A 6000-nucleotide genomic window follows, 5' to 3' on the forward strand; every position below is an offset into this window, starting at 1 on the left:
TGCAAGTCTTGGGTCCAGCTTAAAAGATAGGAATAAATTAAATTAATTATGTTTCCTTTAGCTTTTGTAGGGTAGACTATTTCCATGAAATACCAAGATTACTTATTTTCTACATGGTTCCCAAGATTGCTTGGTGCAAAATCCTTTGGAAGGTACCCTGCCTTTACAGGCAAGCCAGTAAAGCCAGGTATAATTTCACTGTCTGATTGTTGCTTAATGTTAAATAGTGGCCTTTAAGTATTGTGCTTATTGAGATGAAAATGATGCCATTACATCTTAAATGATTTGAATATTTTTGAAGACCTATAATGTGCTACATGGTACAAAATATAAAAGATTCAACAGCAAAACACTTCTGTTCCTAAGCCACAGTTTTTAATTCATGAATGTAAATTAGTATTATTAACTTTTTCATATATTTTCCATAGATGTATATGCTTGTATATATTTAAAACATAAATGATAATGTGTTATAGGGCATGTGGACTGGTAAGTCTTAGAATGACAAGTAAAGAGGTCAGTTTCCATCAAGACTGGGATGTGAGTTAATGTCAGGTATAAGGAATTTGTTTTCAGAGAAATTGAAGATTCTTGAACAAGAAACTAAGAAGTTATCTAGAGTTAATATGTAAGCAATGTGTAAACTGAAATGGAAAAAGTTTAGTTATGGATTTGGTGGAAACTGTAAGAAAGTAAATTCTATAGTAATGGAAGTATGTGAAGTAGAATGAGGGTGTACAAATGAAGAGTATGAGATGAATAAGAGATGTTTTAGATGTAAAAATCTGTAAGACTTGTCAACCAATTTGACAGAAGAGAACGTGAGAAAAAGGAGTTAAAGTGATCTGACGTTTTGACTGCAGTGCCTGGGCGGTTAGTGGTACTATTAATGAACATAGGAAACATGGCCAACGAAAAATGGCTAGTAATAAACCCTCCAAGAAAATTCCATATATCATTAAGGGCCTCTCAGAAATCCCTTTGGGTGTTGCAGTGAAAATGGAAGTTATATATAAGAGGATACAAGTTGTTTTGCTTTAGTGTTTGGCATCAATTTTCATTCATTATTGCTAGCCTTAATCTTTGGCATTATGCTCAGTGCCCTTTTTACCACTTTCCACATCTAATCCATAAACAATTTCATTGATTTTACATACTCAGTATCTCTCAGATCTGTCCACCCCTACCTATCCTTTCTCATTGTCATAACATTTTTTTTTCTAATCAGATTCATCATTGTTTCTACACTTAACCACTGCAATAAAGTTACTCAATGCACTCTTTACATAGCAGCTAAAATGATTCTTCAAAATATATATATTCCATCTTGGAACTATGCAGTTGAATATCCTTTAATATCGTACTGTTACTCTTAAGATAAAGACAAAACTCTTCAATATGCCTCTCTTAGCTGTGAATGAATTGGGTATGATATATTTCCCCAGCCTCATTTAGGATTATTCTTCTCTGAACATTACAATTCAGTTACACTGGCTTTCTTTGAGTTTTTCAAATATGTTAGTCTCTGTTATCTACTGGATTGAAATAACTACTGTGCAGGAAGATCTGTTATTTTCCCCATTATTTCCTTTTTGCCTCCCTCAACATTTGGGGCATAGTAAGGGAGTTGGTTTTCAATAAATGCTTTTGGAGAAAAACATTTGACATGGTACATTCCCTCTCATGATGGTGATAGTGTTCAGTATTATAGAACGGTAGTCTGGAAGACATGCAAGGTTAGTAATACCTACTTTCAAAGTATCTTTTGTGAACAGGAAAAAGTCTTTTTGGATAATATAAGTGAACAGGAAAACTGCTGATTTTAGATATTTGAATCATTGAGCTGCCTGTTCCAAAGCATGATTTAAATCATTATGTGAAGATATTTACTTTCTCTCTAAGAGTTAAACTACTGAAACCACTTAGTATCTCATATTTCCTCTTGCCCTGCAGTGTTTATATTTAAATTTCCATGTTCTGTTTATAATCTCTAGGGCAAACATTGGTCTTGTCAACCTGCATGGGATTTGGTATTATTGTGTACATAAATGTACATTGTCATTGGAATGATTTTAAATGCTTGTTAATATTTGTATTTCTGGGAACTTTAATAGATCTAGGTTTCAAATGAACAGAATTAAAAAACCAAGGTTTTTGCTAGTAATCTAATTTATGTTAACTGCTTGGTATTTTATATTTTCTTATAAATAAAATACTTTTCCTTGTGCAGGTTATTTGTTAGTTGGCTTTCTTCACTTTTTCTTCCTGTCTATGCTCACCTCCAATATGATTGTGGGTTCCTGGTCCACTAAACCGTCATGGGAATGTAGGTTTGTATATTCTTGCAAAGAAGTGTTGATTATGTTTCTTTAATATTGTATACTTCAGTGGATGGCACCTAGCTCCATCCTCTTGGTTAGATGAGCCAGTATCCTCCATTTTCTTAACCCTTACATGCTGTCCATCAACTCCAACAACCTCAAGAGCACAGTGATGTGGGCCCTGGGTAACACGACTTTCGCTTTTGCTTTTCTTGACCTAGAGGTAGTCAGTAGTTTCCTGAGTTACTAAAATTAATGTCTGAAATCTCATTTCTACAGTTTTTTCTGCTATATTAAATCTTGTTGAATGAGTGTGGTGGATAAACGATGATGGTTATTTGTACTGTGTCTGCTCTGCTATGTTGCAAGGAGCTAGAAGTAAGATTAAACAGGACTTCCCTGACAGTAGGTTTCTGGTTAATTTCTTCAAATAGGGAGATAAGACATGATAATGAAAACTGGGAAAAAAAAGAAAATCGCATTTTATCTGCTCCTAGTAGAATCTCAGGAGACAGTACTTATGAATGGGCAAGTGTAGGCACCTGGCTTCAGCTTGGGTAGCATGTTTCTAGTACAATGAGACATAATGGCACCAGCCAATCCAGCAGCCTCAGCAGTTCAACACTCACTGTCACAGAGCTCACAGCAGCAGTGAGTCCCCTCTCATTCTCAGTGACAGAGTATTTGAGGCTTTGGTTCTAGCTGCACCAACAACACTGATGGGATTCTGCAGGTTTCTGTGGTGACAGTGGTGGCTTGGCACTTTGGCTTCCTGTAGAGCATTCACAGTGGTGGTTCCCACAGCAGATTCCTCAGCATAGCAGTCCTGGAGCCACAGTTACATTATTTTTCCTTTACTTTTTCTTGTCTAAGGAGTTGTGCCACCTTTCTGCGTTTACTATTCTATGAGTATCATAGTTTTATTTCTTTCTTAGCCTTTTCATTACTTTTGTATAAAATTCTTTGTATTAGATATACTTTAAAATACCTAAGATGGTTTCTGTTTTTTTAACTAGACACTAATGGGACACTTTTTCACATTTTAAAATCATACTATATATACTTATTTATGCCTAGCTTTCATTATGATTGTAAAATTATCATGTTGAATGTATCATTCTTTATATCACTGTATAGTAACATTACATTGCATTATATGAATTACATCATGTTGTATGAATAAACCCAAATTTATTTATTCATTCTAATTCTTATATTATTTCTAATTTCTAGATATGAAATTTTTAAATGAATATTTTTATATATGGCTTTCAGTGTATACTGAAACATATACATACACAAACATATATACATAAGGCATATAATGTATATATGCATTTCATTAGTATCTACAACTAGAATTAAAATACTGGCTTGTGGTATTTGTATATTACTCTTTAGCATGTATTGCCAAGTTTCCATAGTCAGTGAAACAATTTGTATTTTCTTCAGAAGTCTATGAGAGTTCTAGTTATTTCATATTCTTTCCAACACTAGGCATTTGTTCTTTAAACAAAAATAACACTGTGTCAACACAGTTTCTCAATTGTTTTAATGGGAAAAGTTTTTGTCATTTAAAATTATTATTTTTACTGAATATAGACTCTAGATTGACAATTATTTACTTTCTGCCCTTTAAGCTGTCATTCCATTGTCTTTGGCTTTTGGTGTTTTTGTTTAAAAGCCAGATGTCAGTCTTAACTCCTAATTTTTGATTGCTCTTGTCATTTTTGACTTTGTCTTTGTGTTATAGTAGTTTTACCATGGTGAGCTTGAATGTAATTTTTTTTTTTTTGTATTAATCATGTTCGGAGTTCAAAGAGCTTCTAATATTTGTGACACCATTTGATTTATCAATTTGACTAATGTCTATAATTTTGATTAATAGTTTCATATTAATTTTGCCTAAAAGTCTCTCATTATTTTATACTCCAATTAAAGATATTTTAAGCTTTTATTATGTCCCATATATCTCTTTCATACTTTTCTATATTTTTAACTCATGTATTTGCTTCAATGTAGATGTTTTCTATTCACCACTTTTTCAATTTCCCAATTCTCTCTTCTACTGTGTCTAGTCTGCTCTTAAAAATATTTATTGATTATTTTTTAAAATTTTTTTTAATTCCAGAATTTCTGTTAAATGGCTGTTTATGAGTTCTAGCCTTTAGTCACATTTTTATATGCATTTATTTATTCTAGGGACATATTAGTAATTATTTTAAGTCCCATTATCTAAACTGCCAGGCGAAGAGTCATTAAGATGATGAGAGTTATAGATATTCTGGGGGGTGGATAGGTTTTAGTGTTATCTGGATTCCTTAGTGTTTATTATTTTTATCATGATAAGGTCAAAATTCATAACAAAATTTAAATATCTTCTTTAATAATAACACTGATATCTGGATCATCTCAGAGTTTTATTCTGTTTGTTTTTTTATTATTTTGACTTTGAAAATTTTGGTCCTTTTTCTGGTGCAACTTATAATTTTTGAATAAATGCTTAATGTTTTATGTAAAGTAATTTATATTCTCTGGATCATGGTATAGTCACTTCTCACTATTTTTGGTAATTACATTCTCTAAAGGCACTGAATTAGTGAATATTGAACCAATGCTCCTAGAGGAAACACAAGGTTAGATTCCTGGGAGACTCTGGTCACAACATTCTCATCAATTAATCAATATATGACTTTTTTTTTATGTGGGTTTCTATTTAAAGAGACCTATTTAATATATATTGTTGATTCAGTAACACCAATGACTAATCACACTAAAATTCACACCTAAATGTAGCTTATTTAACATGTGTATTTTCTTCATTAGACAAAAACAGCTTTCTTACACTTAGGAACACTAGACAACATTTCAGTACTATGCTTCGGGGTCATTTTAAACCATGAAATAACAAAAAGAGCAGAAGAAAAAACTGATACCAAATGGATCACAAAAAGGATACTTGCTTACAGTATGAGAACTGAAACAAAAAGGCAGCGTCTCCTTGTTGGACCTCAGATGAGAATGTGAGGTCTGAGCAACTCAAATTTTCACCCCTCTGCATATGTCCACAAATGACTGTGAAAACACTCAAAGTATTGATTTTGGGGGGCTTCAAATACATTTTAGTGAGTAGGAAAATTTGTAAGTATGGAATTCAAGACAGAATTTAATTTTCTCCTTGCAGGAACATAATTTTTGTCCAATTGGTGTGATTGCAGTGATTCTAGGATCTCAGTTAAAAGCATTTAGAAATGCTCTTCTTTGGTGGGCTTTAAACCCACCAATTTTTTGTCCTATTTTTGTCCTATTAACACCATAATATTTTCAAAATCTTATTTTAACCTCATAACAACTGTCTTTTAAATCCTTGTCCAGTGCACATAGAGCTTAGAAATCACCAAATACCTACATTGGACTAATAATACATTGGATTTTTTATTGTCCCCTTGTCTCTGGGATGATCTTAGCCTCTACCTTTCTTTTGGCTTCGTTGGAGCCCCAAAATCCAATTTTTGACTTCCTAACTCAGTTAAATGTTTGCACCCTCCAAAACACAAAACTGTTTGAACTCTATGCCCAGCAATGCAAATTTGAGGGGGAAAAAGGAAAAAAGTCCCGAAGAAAAAAATAATGCTGAATATGGAGCCCTCTTCAATATATTTTATTTTATTTTTTTTTT

The sequence above is a fragment of the Rousettus aegyptiacus genome, unplaced genomic scaffold (assembly GCF_014176215.1).
Source record: "Rousettus aegyptiacus isolate mRouAeg1 unplaced genomic scaffold, mRouAeg1.p scaffold_m13_p_13, whole genome shotgun sequence".
In the NCBI taxonomy this organism is placed as follows: Eukaryota; Metazoa; Chordata; class Mammalia; order Chiroptera; family Pteropodidae; genus Rousettus; species Rousettus aegyptiacus.